At 40.0% G+C, this 15,225-nt stretch overlaps 1 protein-coding gene across 2 annotated transcripts in view; it reads left to right on the top strand.

Moving 5' to 3' along the window:
- The window catches only part of EXOC4 (exocyst complex component 4), an 807,055-nt gene that overhangs the window by 586,156 nt on the left and 205,674 nt on the right, over positions 1-15,225 (top strand). The gene's annotated exons all lie outside the window — the stretch shown is intronic.

The following is a 15,225-nucleotide window of genomic DNA, read 5'->3' as shown; positions in this document are numbered from 1 at the left end:
CTCTCAACTAACTTCTATATAGTATAGCCAGCTAGGCTTTTGGAGAAAGCCCAGAGGGGCTCGAAACAAAGAAATTATTTTTCTTTTGTCTGCAGAAAATCATCTGCAGCCAACCCCATATATTGTGTAAGAATCATTAATTATCTGAAGTCTTTATTTTTTGAAGTCCATTAAAATTCCAGATGTTTTCTTCAGCAATCCATCAATTCTCATAATGAGTTTGGGACAGATTTTAATTTAGATGCAACTTTTCAAGAATTCATTTATTATATCTGGGTTATGAGGTCAGTTTAAAACCAACAGGCTGGAAGGGCTTATCCACATGGATGGAGGAGTCGTGAGGGACTGCTGAATGAGAGAGCAGTTACAGCTAGTGACACTTGTTTACCAGCTTTGCTTGGTACTGAGAAACTTGTCTGAGCACCAGGCTGTTTCAGAATGACATCAATATAGGGATAAGCCTTGGGTTTTAAAGGAGGATTCTGAATTTACTTTCTAAGTAAAGGCAGGCACCGATGGCCATCTTGGTTGTCACCTAGACTGTTCTATGTAATAGGGCTTATTTGGGGTAAGTATTTTGAAACGTTTGATGGGCTGCTGTCTGTTTTGATCTTGCCTCGGTCCACTCCTTGGTGGATAAGCAGGAGAGAAGGTAATGACTTACGACAGATCTGCTGACGGGGGCTGAACTACATTAACTACTCTGTCGCTCAGATCTTTAGAGAGCTGCCTTTGCCTGAAATAGATTTGACTTTACTTGCTAACAAAGGTAGTCTCAGATTTATTTCTTTTCATTAAATACAAGAGAAGAGGAAAAACATCCCAACATCCCATCAAAAGATACCAAGAGGGTTTCCCTGGTGGCGCAGTGGTTGAGAGTCCGCCTGCCGATGCAGGGGACACGGGTTTGTGCCCCGGTCCGGGAAGATCCCACGTGCCGCTGAGTGGCTGGGCCCGTGAGCCATGGCCTCTGAGCCTGCGCGTCCAGAGCCTGTGCTCCACGACGGGAGAGGCCACAGCAGTGAGAGGCCCGCGTACCGCAAAAAAAAGATACCAAGAAGGGAGAAAAGTCTGGCTTGACAGCCCAAGCAAATGATAGCTATCATTCTTGAGAGAAGCACAATTGCTGATCTGGCAAGATTAGTGGTGGGAGCTGGATGAGTGTAGACAGAGAACTGCTGTTCTTGGGGAATTTTTGAGGTTCTTATCCTAAGTCATTTTTGCCCCGTCTGGATAGTGCAGCTCTTGCTTAGAGATGTTCTAGTGAGAAAAGGAAGAGGGAGAAAGAAGACTCTCTAAGCTTGCAAGTTAAATGGCCCTTTAAAAGGAACTGTTCAAATAAAGCAGATGTTTTTCTTCGTGCTTTGCAAGGGTCCTGTCCTACTCACAACGTTGGATGTACTTTATCTTAGCTTAAACACTCTAAAATGGGCTGGTGAAAATCTGACACATCAACTCTAACAAGAGTGACACAACACAGTTGAATAGTTTCCACTGTTGAAATTCTAATGCAACTAAATGATAAGTGTTTGCTCATTACACAGCTGCTTTGTGCTATCACTGGACAAGGAGATGTGGAGAGGCAGAAGAAATTTAAAGCATGGCTCCCACTTCTCCGGAGCTTCTGGTTTAGTTGGGGAATCAGAATTCCTCACCGCTATGAATGTGAGAACAGTAGAGGACCTTTGGTACCTGAACACTGACTGTGATGGTTCAGAAGATTTGCAGTTTAAGAGTTGAGGATTCAGCTGAGGGCTGGAGGATTCAAGAAACTTTAGCCAAGAGGTGGGTCCTGAACTGGTACGTTGTAGGATATGTAGAAATGGAGAAGGTGGGGTAGAAAGTGCCCCAAACAAGGAACATAACGTAAGTGAAGACACCAAAGGATTGTTCATGAGATGATGGGATTAGTCTAGGTAAGTGAAGGAATGGAGAGTGAGAAGTAAGGTTCACAGGGCACAGGACTCCCACGGAGGTCTTAAACTTTGGCGGAACTGTTTCCTTTCTAACAGAGCCGCGAAAGGGTACACTCTAATCAGTGCTCTTTTTTTTTTTTTTTAAGTTCCAAAACACAGGGAGAGTGGGCTTTGGTAGTTCACAGTCAAGATTAGAGGGCAGAGAGCCTGGGGTCAGAGAGGCCAGCCAAGGCAGGGGTCCAGTAATCCAGCTCTGAAAGGAAGACAGTTTCCTGGTGAGTATTTCTCTCCAGACAGAAGCTTCAGGTAGTAACCTCATGGCTGCCTGAGGTCTGGTGACCTCAACCTTTTGCTCCGATTTGAAGTCATTCTTCTGATTGATTGTCATGATTGGCCGAACACACCACATGGGCTTACTTTCTGGGATAAGTGTCGTGCTCATAAATCGTCATCAGGTTTTCGTCCCTGAGCCCTCACCGGCAGCCACTGGATGGGGGCTTTCATCACCTCTGTCCGCAAGAGCAGCCATTTGGCTGTAGCATGTTCATATTTGTTTAAAGATTGGACAGTACTTTTCTCACTTATGACCTTTTTAGACACACAGGAGCTCTGTCAGTTAAAGTCCTACTTCAGGGAGAAGGCAACACACAGCTAACTCATTACGGGTTATCTATGTCATTATGTCTTTTTTGGATTGTACGTATGGGAAATACAGCCTTTTGAGGAGGAAAAAGAAAAATCCGTCTAGGCTTCTAGTTTCCCTTTCTTTTTCTTCCTCATTTTTATCTACTTTTTTACCTCCATAGTTACAGCTATTCCCATGATGGATGGTAATATCTTTGGAGTCCAGAATACCCTGGGTATTCACTTGCAAATAGCCAGAAAGTCAAATTCAGATAACTGCACTTCAACGAGAGCCATTCTGTGCTCTCCCCATCGAACACACACTACTTCTCTTTGCCCCATTTCAACCACAGGAGCTTAATAGCTTCTTCCTTTTTATTCCACAAAGCATTTTTTAATTTGTTCTCCCCTTGGTTGTTCCAAGGTCAAGGCTGCGTATCAGGTGCTTGCAGAAGTGCTCTGGTGACCTTGCTTGCTGTGTTTGCCCCTGGCTTCCAAGGCTTTGTCCAGAATGAGCAGCTTGCCTGAGCGAGAGAGGGCTGGACAGTATGCAGATTTCTTACCTCTTGAACAAGAAGTATCCCTTTTTCTCCCATCCTTTCCAAGTTTTACTTTAGAGCCAAAAGAAATCTCTGACACATAGTAGGCACTCATTGCTTGAATGAGTTACGTGGAAATTGCCAGCAGTTATGTTAAAGTATGGCCTCTGGCTTCCAGTTAGGAACAGGGTATATAGAAGTCAACCTACGTTGTTTGCCAAGGAAAGTAGCTTTGAATTTTAGGGTTCTTTAAATAAACATTTTATTTTAGAAAGGTTTGAGATTTTCAGAAAAGTGGCAAAGATGGTACAGTTGCCATACAGCCCATACCCCGTTTTCCTTCTTATTAGTATCTTATATTAGTATGGTGAATTTGTTACAATCAATGAACCCATATTGACACATTCCTATTAATTAGAGTCCATGCTTTATTCAGATTGCCTTGTTTTTCACCTAAATGTCTTCTGTTCCCGAACTCCATCCAGGACACCCCATTATGTTTCATTGTCTCTTCCGGCTCCTCTTGGCTGTAACAGTTTCTCAGACGTTCTTTTTTTTAAATGATATTGACAGCAGGTTAGATATGTTGTAGAATGTCCTGCAATATGGATTAGTCTGACGTTTTTCTCGTAATTTGACTAGGGGTGTGTGTTTTGGGGAGGAAGACCATAGAGGTAAAGCGCCTTTCTCATCATGTCACATCAGGTGTGTATGCTATCAGCTTGACTTATCACCGTCACCGTTAACCCTGATTGCCTGGCCGAGGCTGTGTTTTGGCAGACTTCTCCACTAGAAAGTCACTCTTTTCCTCTGCTTTCCATAGTCTACTCTTTGGAAGCAATTCATTATGCACAGCACACGCACTCAGGGGTGGGGAGAGAAAAAAAAGAAGTGGGGAGTTACGCTACACCTCCTTGAGGATGGAGTATCTGCATAAATGATTTGGAATGCTTCTGCCTGAAAGGTTTGTCTCTTTCCTCCCAGTTTTTGTATTTATTCACTCATTTATTTATGTCAGTATGAACTCATGGATTTTTACTGTATACAGTAGATTATAATCCAATACTATCTTTATTTTCTTGCTCAAGTTGTTCCAGCTTTGGCCATTGGGAGCTCCTGTGTCACCATCTTTGTGATTTTGTTTTTTTTTTTTTTTAGCACTTATTTTCTGACACTCCCAGATGCTCCAACCTCCATCTTTATATTTCCTGGCCCAGTTCTAGAATCAGACATTTTTCCAAGAAGCTCCAGTTCCTGTTATTAGAGAGAACAGTGTTGGCAACCAGGATCTGGGGATTTGATATGCTTGTTGCTACTTGGGCATCATTACTTCTAGGCCCTCTCAGCTGACAGGGAAAGGAAATCTGTGTGTGTACTAACCCTTGTATATATCCATATCTATATATATATTTCTGTATGTGGCCACTTATTAAGCTAAAACTGAGGTAATACTGATGTCTCTGACTCACATGCGTTGCCATAGGGATCATTCTAGCCTCTTCCTCTTGCTTATCTGTAGCCTTCCTCTCCAACAGTGGAAGAACCTGGCTCCTACCACCCATAATCCATTTCCCTAACTGTTCGATCCCAGCTTACATGCATAGCAATATCAGAATCGATAATCCATGCCCTGTGGGAAACAATTTTATCAACCAGTCACAGTCCTTATGTGCGGTTCCTTTTGCCTGTAGTTTTACAAACTCTACTAATTTCCAAAATTACTTGGGTCAGCACTTTTTTCTCCCACCTTCCTTTCAAGAGGGTTATTTTTTACATTTGTGATAAAGTTACATGGTTTTGTCACATTCCGCACTTCATCCTGGGATCCCTTAACCTCCTAAATGAATTTTTTCAAATTTACATGTATTAAGGTTCATTGTTTGTGCTTTAAAGTTCTGTGGGTTTTGACAAACACATAATGTCATGTATTTACCATTGGAGTATCACCAAAATGATTTTTACCACCCCCCAAATTCCCTATATTTCATCTACTCAGCATTTGTCCCCTCTCCCGATGCCTCTGACGATCACTAATCGTTTTACTGTCTCCACAGTTTTGCAGCTTCCAGAAATCATATAATTGGCATCATGCAGTATTTAGCTTTTTCAGACTGGCTTCTTTAAATTAGCACTGAGTAACATTCATGGCTTTTCATGGCTTGACAGCTCCTTCCTTTTGATCACTGAGTAGTACTCCATGGTATGGATTATGGATGTGGTATATGTTACAGAAATACCTCAGTTTGTTTATCCCTTCACCTATTGAAGGATATCTTGGTTGCTTCCACCACAAGTAGAGCTGCTATAAGCATCCACAAACAGGTTTCTGTGTGGTGAGAAGTCTGCAAATCAGTTGGATATTGTTTTTAACTGTGTAGAGGAGTTGTGCGGATGAGGGGGCTGTGGATGGTGGTGAGGACGGACTCACAAATTAACTCACAATTTAACTCACAAATTAAGTACATGATGTGGTAAGTGCTTTAATAAACGTATGAATATAAGTAAACTGTTGAATCTAAGAAAAAGGCAAAAGTAAAAATACTTAAATTTACTCTTAGGTTCTATTTTAAAACTTACTCAAGTTCCATTAAAAAAAAAAAAAACTTAGCGTTCTTTTCCAGGAAAACACCCTCCCTCCAGCTCCACCCATCTCTCCCCCCACCACCAAAAAAAATAATAAAACCAACTTGCTGAAGACATTCTGCTACAGCATGAGTCAGGTGGCCCAAAATATTCTGTCTGAAAAAAGAGAGTCATAGGGCTTCCCTGGGGGCGCAGTGGTTAAGAATCCGCCTGCCAGTGCAAGGGACACGGGTTCGATCCCTGGTCCGGGGAGATCCCACGTGCTGCGAAGCAACTAAGCCTGTGTGCCACAACTACTGAGCCTGCGCTGTAGAACCTGCGAGCCACAACTACTGAAGCCCGCACGCCTAGAGCCCGTGCTCCGCAACAAGAGAAGCCACTGCAATGAGAAGCCTGCGCACCGCAACAAAGAGTAGCCCCTGCTCGCTGCAACTAGAGAAAGCCCGCACAGCAATGAAGGCAGACCCAACGCAGCCAAAAATAAATAAATAAATAAACCAAAAAACCCAAAAAAACTATTAAAAAAAAAAAAACAGGGTCATAGGAATTCACTGGTGGCAGACTCCTTCACAACTTAAAAGTAGGGGAGAAAATCCACTTAAGGGTGAAAAAACAGATCTTACCCAGGAGAAGAAAAAGAAAAAAGGCATAGGGATTTTTAATTGTCTGGAAAACTGGGATTAATAGGACGAAGGAACAGATATAAATCTTTCACCAAGTCCTTCAGAGTTAAAGACAAGTAAATTTATTCTGGGATTTGAGGTTCCTCCCCCAGAGATTTCTTATAGAAAGAGGTAAACCCAAAGGAAATAGCCACATGTCAAATGAAATCCTGCTTTGTCAAGAGCTAAACCTGTGTCTTTCAAGAAGAGCTTTTGTGTTCAGCTTCCAGGAAGAGATGCCAGGGGGCCACGAGGAGGACTCGTGTTTCCTGCTCGTGCACGTTTGAATGTTAGCTGGCTGGCTCTACTGAGCCATTTGGAACCTGACTTATTCACCAGTCAGTGGTGAAGAAGGTGGAGAAAGAGTGTTTACTGCCTGGGAGATGGAATGCACAAGAATTGGTCTGTGCACACCCTTCTTGAATGTGTAGTAACCTGCATTTAGTAAAATATAACACAAGCTCAGAGGCTTGATTCGATGAGCAAGTTCTCTTCATTTCTAGAGGAATTACTAGGAAGGAGTGTAGGTAGAGGGGCCACATTGTAAATACAGAAAGAACTTTCTCCAGCACCCTGGATAACAAGAAGTTTGCGAGCTGCAAGTGATCAGAAACTTTTCGACGCATAGAACATAAATAAGAGAAAATTAAAGATTTCTCCTTAAGTGAAAAACAAAACAAACAATCAGAGATAAGTTATAATTTATAATGTTACAATAAATAATTATTTAATTATTACATTAAATAATGTTACAATTTAATTAGTCCCTGGGTAACTGTATTTTTAAAAATCTTGCTGTAGTACTTATATTTGTCTAAAATGCAGTCATTATTTATGTGATTAGTAATATATTTATAATGTCTACTTCCTTATGGAGTAGTTGTATAGAAATAATCATACGTGACTGGATTAAAAGCTATTTTTACTCTTTCTCAACTAGATATATCGAGGGAAAACCAAGGTAATAAGCTTATGAAACTACTGACCAGGTTGACCTCATGAATACTAACCCTATTGCAGACCTTGTACCTGGCTAGAAATAATCAACTGCTTTAGAGCTAGCTTAGCAAATACAAATAGTTCAAGTACTGGCCAAAATTTTAGGTTTATTTGAATTCTACTTCTTTATTTCTTTCAGGTCCTGGACATAATAGGCATAGGCTAGTTTACTTAGATGACAGAAATGTAACAAAGCAAACAAGAAATGTTGTAACCGAATTCATGTACAGGGGACAAATATTCTTTGTAAGTCGTAACTCTGTTTGGTAAATGACTGATTGTGTATGGTTAAACTTCAGTATGAATATTCCCCAGCTAATGTTGGTATTCTCTGTCATGTAAAGACTAGACTACAGTAGAATTTTAGAGCTAGAATTTTAATCCAACTCTGAGTGAAGTCAAGCTCAACAGGTTTAGTGTCATCTTAGGAAACACATCTAATAAATGGCAACTCTAGCAGTAGAATCCAGTTATCTCTCCTGCTGACCCACTTCTCTTTCTTTTCTACCTGCAGTATTATTTAAAGCTTGCTACCCTTTCATGTACTGAATAATTTATTTACACTGGATTTTTAACAGCACCAACATTTGTACTATAAGAAAAATACTTTGTTCTGCTGAACTTCCAGAAAAGTATCATCTTGAACCACCTCCGATTTAGGATGCCTTTACTTTTGCTTTTGCTCCTTCCTCTAAAGGCAGAGCACGTTTCACTCCAAAACAAAATAACAAGCATCTCTCTTCTAATTTATGGTTTTCAGAACTTCAGAGTGTTTCTCTTTCTCTTGCTGTCCAGAATGCTGTCTGAAAAGTCACAGTGATTTAAATAATTGATGGCTACTTTATGAAATTGTCAGGCTGGATCCATCTTCCTGCCTCCCCCAACTCCAAGTCCTTGAGCAGCTAATCCTTTTATGATGTATGCTTTTTTTTTTTTTTTTTTTAACCTTCCTGGTTTCATTTAGATAATTCTGTTATTCACCCTGGAATATAATTGCCATTATACAGTGGGGGAAGAGGGTGGATTCTGGTGGGCCCCCTGCTGTTGGCATCTGAAGGTTGTAAAATGTCAGTCATGCTCTAGCCTCTGATTTCTTTGCCACCCCACCTTTTAAAGATTTCATTATATCTGTGTAAAAGCATAATTTGAAATGTGACTTCAGATTATTTTGGAAGATAAAAGATTAATCCATTGTTAAACATGAACAAGCATGGTACAGTGGAAAAAACTTTGGACTGGAATTCAGGGATCTTTATTCAGCTGAACAAACAATTTCTGAATGCCTGCTGTATACCAGGCACTGGACTGGTATAAGCATGAAGAAGTACAAAGACTTAAATGAAAAGTGCTGCGGGAGTGGATATCGTGGTGATGTGCCACCCAACTTGTGACTTTGGGCAGTGACCTCTCTGGGCCTCAATTTCTCATCTAAATAAAGGATATTGTGCCTCTTCAGAATGTCCTTCTAGCTATAACATCCCATGATGCTCTGAAAACAGACCATAAGGTAGCAGCCACGTTCCTTCTTTGTAAGATTTAATTGGAAGATTGGGAGGTAGTAAAAGGTATAAATTTTCTGTGACAGAAGTCAGTTTGTCGCCTCTGAAATCAAAGATGGTCCAGCCTCAAAGCTCTTAAACAAAGGATTCCTTTTTTAAAAAAATATATATTTTCTACCTGCTAAGTCCAGTATGACCAAAGCAGGGTGTGTTTGGGGGCAGAAGGTAACAGTTTCTAAGCAACTGAAAGTTGTTATCAAAGGAGCAGTAACTTTCCCTCTCAAATTACTGCCTGACATCTTTTTTTTTTTTTTTTTTTTTTGCCTGACATCTTTTTGCTAGCTCATGGAGCTGCTTTTCCAGTGAGGATTCTGATTCTAACACGTGTTTTTCACAAGGCTGAATTTTGCTGTCCATTGGCTAGAAGGAAAGGTCACAAAATGGTTCTCGTGCTTCTTTATATATTGTTCTTTCTCTTTGGAAGTGCGTAGTTTGGATACGGTGAAACTTGCCAATTCAAGAATATAGGAATAAACACAGTGATGGATCAGGCTTTGTAGCTTTTAAGAGGAAATGGTATTCATCTCTTGTCAGATCCTCATAGTGCTGGATAAAGTAAACCCAAAATGACAGCATATAGCCTGTTACAAATGGAACACAAATAACACACGATAAAATAGAAATTTAGAGTGGATTTTATAGCATATTTATTTTCAGGGAGCAAATCATAATCCATTTGCCCTATTGGAAAAACAGTTTTCCTGTTACACAGGGAAAGTGGAGTATTTAAAAAGGAAATGTATATGACAACAAAATGGACTTGGTCAAAATCGGGAAATTTGTTTCTTATTTACTTGCTTTTGCACTAGGGAGAGTAACATGGCGCCTAGACCTGCTTTCAGCAGTAATGGTTCTTTTATTAAAAAAACCTAACCATCTGGGGTAAAGTAGTTTGCTCTTGTCCCATCTTCTATAGGGGTATAAACTGATGCTAGAAATCTCTCCCCTTCGTATGCAATATTAATGCTTTCCTAATTTACAACCTACCTCCTTTTTCCTTCTCTTTATCTTTATAAAAATCTTTGCAAGCTGCCCTCCCCTCTATTGTCTAGTAATAAAATGCTGTGACTCTAGTAGTAAGCCCGCCTCTTTTTAGTCATTTTATTTGTCTTTAGGACTGTGTTCTTTAGACCAGTGCTTCTAAAATTTTAATATTCATGTTAATAACCAGGGATCTTTTTTAAATGCATATTCTGATTTAGGTAGTCTGGTTGAGACCTGAGATTCTGCATTTTGAATAGGCATTCAGGGAATGTTGATGCTGCTGCTTCATTAACCATGCTTTGAGCAGCAAGGCTATGAACCAGGGAATCAGTAAGCTTTTTTCTGTAAAGGGCCAGATAGTAAATATTTCCTTGGGGGTATGTGAGCCATATGGTCTCTGTTTGAACAATTGTACCATTGTAGTATAAAAGCAACCCTAGACAATATGTAAATAAATGAGTATGGCTGGATTCCAGCAAAACCTTATTTACCAAAAAATGCAACGACTGGATTTGGCTTGCGGACTGTAGTTTGCCAACCCCTGCTTTAGACAGTGTGTTTGAAATGATGTATATATATTTCTAAAACTTGAAGGCTTTCATCCACATATTTAAATAGGATTGTTCTACAGTGTTAGGAACATATATAAAATGGTTAGAAGTTAATTTGTGCTCTACCAAGATACTATGCAAAAAAAAAAATTAAGCCAAATAAAGATATCTTTTCCCTCTAGAGGACTTAGAATAATGTGAGAGGCATAATGTCTTAGCACTGTTGTGGCATAATGGTAACAGTTTTAAAAAACCCTTCTAATTTGGCAAGCAGTGGTTTGCAGTTATATATTGTTATATGTGTACCTTTTTCAGAGCTATGACTCTTTCCTGTATGTGTTTCTTTTGTCACATCCCTTGCCATATCATTTGGCAGTGATCCATATTTGGGTAATGAGATAGTTTGTTGTGCCTGCAATGAAGAAAATGATTTAAAATGTTTTTTAATAAGTTAATAGGAGCAAGTGTTGAAATTACTGTAATGAGATAATGACAGTGCAGCATATTGCTTTGAAAATTGTGCTCTGGTGAAAAATGTATGCTCTTAATAAATTCATTTTCACTGGATTTTCCTTGGCAAGGTTGGTTAGCACTTGCCTGTTTGTCTGCTGGTAGTGGAGAAATGGATGCTACAGTTGGAAATCAACAAAGAATGAAGAGCAAAGCTGGTAATCATTTAAGAGTACTGTTGAGTTTTAGGATATCAGCCATGGAGGACTTGTGCCAGTACCCCAATTTTATAGTGACTGGTGCTTTATGGGAAGATTAGAATCCAAACTTATGAACCTCAGGCCAGTGTATTTGATTCACCTTTTTAATCTGTTTGTTGATGTAGAGCACATGAAGTGTTATACTTGAAAGTTATCTAACTATTCTTTCACATATTTAGCCAACATGCTACATGTGGATACTCAGCATTCAGCTTGGTGTAAGACACAGAGCTAGCCCTGCCTTCAAGTTTACTGTTTAATAGAAGCGGCAGACGTATTACCAAATCAGTGTTACATCTGCCATGATCTACAGATGTACCTGGAACATTGGGAGTTCGGTAGAAAGAGTGGTCATTCAACAAAGATTTCATAAAGGATATGATGCTTAAGCTGAGTACAGAAAGGTGGGAGAACTTTTGAAATAGAGGAAAAAGCATTAGCAAAGATATGGAGGCATGAAATAGAACAGCACAGTAAGGGAAATAGATACCGATACATTGTCGTGTATGCCTGTAATGGAATTCTGTACAGCAATGAAAATGAATGGACTGCATGATATACATAGCCTGGATGAATCTAACAAAATAATGTTCAAAAAATTAAGATCCAAAAGACTGTAAATTATAATTTTATTCATAACAGGCAAAATGGTACTATACAGTTTGGGGATGCATATTGAAGAAGTACAGTCATAAAGAATAGCAAAAAAAAAAAAAGATACCTCAGATGGGAAGGGAGGTTTTGGTTGGGGTGGGGAGTGCTTGGTGTTCTGGAAGGTTTTGTTTCTTTACCAGGTTTGTGATTCCATTGGGTGTTTGCATTATGATTATTGGTTAAGGTGTACATACATATTATAAAAATTCTTATAGATATGTTATTGTGAAATATATATATATTTTTTACAATAAAAGAGATTTTTAAAGAGAAGATCAATCCCTGACATTAGGCTGTAGGAAATGGAAGACCAGGAAGGAGATTAAGCAACAGAATCACACGGCCACTGATTCAGTTGAGGATGGAAAGTCAGGGTCTGCCGTGATCCCACATTTTTTAATTTGTTGACTAGAAAGATGGCCTTTGTTGAGATAGGGAATATACTATCCACGTTTGGCGAGGCCTTTCCTGCTATAGCTTTCTCTCCTCTTAGGCCCATTCTTACTCTACACAAAGGTTGTTATTCATAACTACTTCTTCAGGTAAGGATATCACAACAATCCTACCAAGAAACTGCTCAGTTGCCTATCTTCAGTTGCCTATACCTCCATTAATTCCAACAATCACCTCAAACTATATCTATCTATCTATCTATCTATATATATATATATATACACACACACATATACACACAATACACACAGTCCTTAATGCTCACTTGTCTTCTCCGTGCCCTTGGCCGTACCTCTCTGCCATGCTTCTATAGGTGTAATAACATTGCTTTATCCTTTTCCTCAGATTCCATTCAGTTTTTACAACCAAACTTAAAATCCCCTTCAGAAGCCCATTTTTTACTAAAAAAGTTCATTATCGGGCCTCTCGAAACTAACTCCTGAAAATATCTGTGTTTACCTTAAAACCACACTAGATTTTCTACTTTGATTGTGATAGATTTGGTTCTTTCTCATATGGGTTTCTTTCTTTTTTTTCTAACTTAGGGGGCCTTTCATTACCTCAAGACTGTAAATTCAGACGTATATCTTGAAATTGAAATTTGTATAAGTAGACTGTGCGTCATGGGAACTTAGCTTTTTATTGCTTGTGCATTTTCTCTATATGAAATAGAGTGAATAAACTGTTACCTATTTAGAAGGATGATATGGAGATGATATGATACCTCCTCTGACTAGGTAGGCATATGCTTTATGTTGTTTTTCTGGTGCGAGTGCTGCATTTGCATCATCCATGCATATCCTGTGGCCTGCGTCATCGCATGGCAGATGGCCCACTGGGACCATTCCATTCAGTCAAAATGTATTGAGGCCGCAGTGTGGGCAACCAGCAGAGACAGATAGCTGGGTTAGTAATATAGCCTCTTCCCATCGTACGGACTCAAGAGATCTGTGGCGTAGACTCATCCCAGACCATCTGGTGTCTGATTCCCTTGGAAAGTCAAAACCCTTGGTAGGGCTTGGTGGACTTTCTCCCTGACACAGACACTTAACACACATCCTACCAACATCATCCCCCGGTCACCCAACAGATCGAATCTTTCTTAGTACCAGCTTGGAGCCTGGATGAAACAAAACTCCACACTTTGTGTTGCCATGCAGTGAGGTGTAAAGGAAGCTTTGCTTCCTTTAACAGATTAAAGGTCCATTTTTATAATCACGTCATGAACACAGGTCTCCGTAATCTGGTCTTTGCTGCAGTGGTGTCAGAGTGCTGGTGCTGCACTCTTCTGGTTTTCGGGGGGTGGAGTGGCGGTGGTGGTGGAGGAATGGAGTGTCTCTGGTTGACTGACTGAACTTGTCAGCCTTATAGGATTTAAAAGAACATAAAAGGCAGGCATTTGTTCACCCTAGTAAACCAACAGACTTTGCAATGAATTCTATGATAATTGCCCCTCACTCCCCCCCATAGAATACATGTAAACACACAGGGAAAAATGTAATTTATAGCAAAAAATAGTAAGACAACACACTTACTCAATATCTGTGTAGTTGGTCTTCAGTGAAGCGAAGAAATAGGGGATAAAGTGAAAGGAAATTTGAAAAAAGACAATGCAAGAAGAAAGCTGAGACTGGAATTTCATAAAATCCATTTCTAGTCCTGTCACCTGCTCGCTTCATTACCTTAGGCTTTCATTTAATCTTCTAAGCCTTCAGTTCTATCTTTTTATTCAGTTCTTTTCTTCAATTTCGTGTAAACCTCAAAATGCTGATAATAGAAATCAAAGGCCAACCTGAAGTTAGTCAAGTACCTTGCAAGCCCAGTCTTCCTACCACCCTTAGCTGAGTTGTGGTTGATGTGTAGGTGACATGCATCCCCCGCTGGCACCCTGGGCCTGGAGAGCCCCTGTCCGGTACCCAGTACCTCTGGATCACTCCACTATAGGGTGGACTGAAAGTGTCCGCGCTCTTCTGCCTTTGTAGTAGGAAAGTAGCCGTGGACAGATAGTACCTAAATGGACGCATGTGGCTCTGTTCCAATAAAATTTTGTTTAAAACATAGGCGGCAGGCTAAATGTGTGCTCAGACCGTAGTTTAGGCCACTGACCCGTGACAGCGGCAAGATTGCTGGATTTTGAGCTGGGTTTTCACGTGAGGCTTAAAACCTTTATCACCACGATGTGGTCTTAAGTGGGTCTCATCACTTGTATATTTATTTGTAAAATTTGTAGAACTAGCACTTGTCATGCCTCCCTTAGAAAGGTAAATGGGGTAATATGGATGAATAAGATTTATTCACTATGAATTACGGTAAACATAGCCTTTTTTCCTGATGACTATTACTAACGTTAGCAAGGGTAGTTTTCCTGGAGGAGCAGAGGATTAGGATTCACTTATTATTTCTCACAACTGTATCACAGTACCTTGGAACTTACGGGTTTGGGAGCAAAACCCCTGCAAGTCGTCCGAGAGCCCACACTGGGACGTAGACCGCACCTGGAGATGTTCATAGGCTTATGGTCCTAGTTTGAAACCCTAGCAACGTATCACCGTAGCAAAGGGAAGAAATCAGAAATGGCCCTTTTTGCCTGAGTACCCAGCTTCAGGAAGATCATCTAGGAGAGGGGAGATGATGCCCTCGTGGTCTCTGATTCAGTCTTTTACATCAACCCTGGCAGTCAATGGGGTGATCAGTATTAAGGATGGTCTCCCATCTAAGTGTTCTCACGTGAAAAAAAAAATCTTTTTTATTGAAGTATAGTTGATTTACAATGTTGTGTTAGTTTCTGGTGTACGGCAAAGTGATTCAGTTATACTTATATATATATATTCTTTTTCAGGTAGATTACTACAAAATATTGAATGTAGTGCCATGTGCTATACAGTAGGTCCTTGTTGTTTTTCTGTTTTTATATAGTAGTTTGTATCTGCTAATCCCAAACTCCTAGTTTATCCTTCCCCACCCCTTTCGCCTTTGGTAACCTTGAATTTG

Source organism: Globicephala melas, chromosome 9 (genome assembly GCF_963455315.2).
Source record: "Globicephala melas chromosome 9, mGloMel1.2, whole genome shotgun sequence".
In the NCBI taxonomy this organism is placed as follows: Eukaryota; Metazoa; Chordata; class Mammalia; order Artiodactyla; family Delphinidae; genus Globicephala; species Globicephala melas.
The sequence above is the reverse complement of the archived record's forward strand: the minus strand, read 5'-3'. Positions and strand labels throughout refer to the sequence as shown.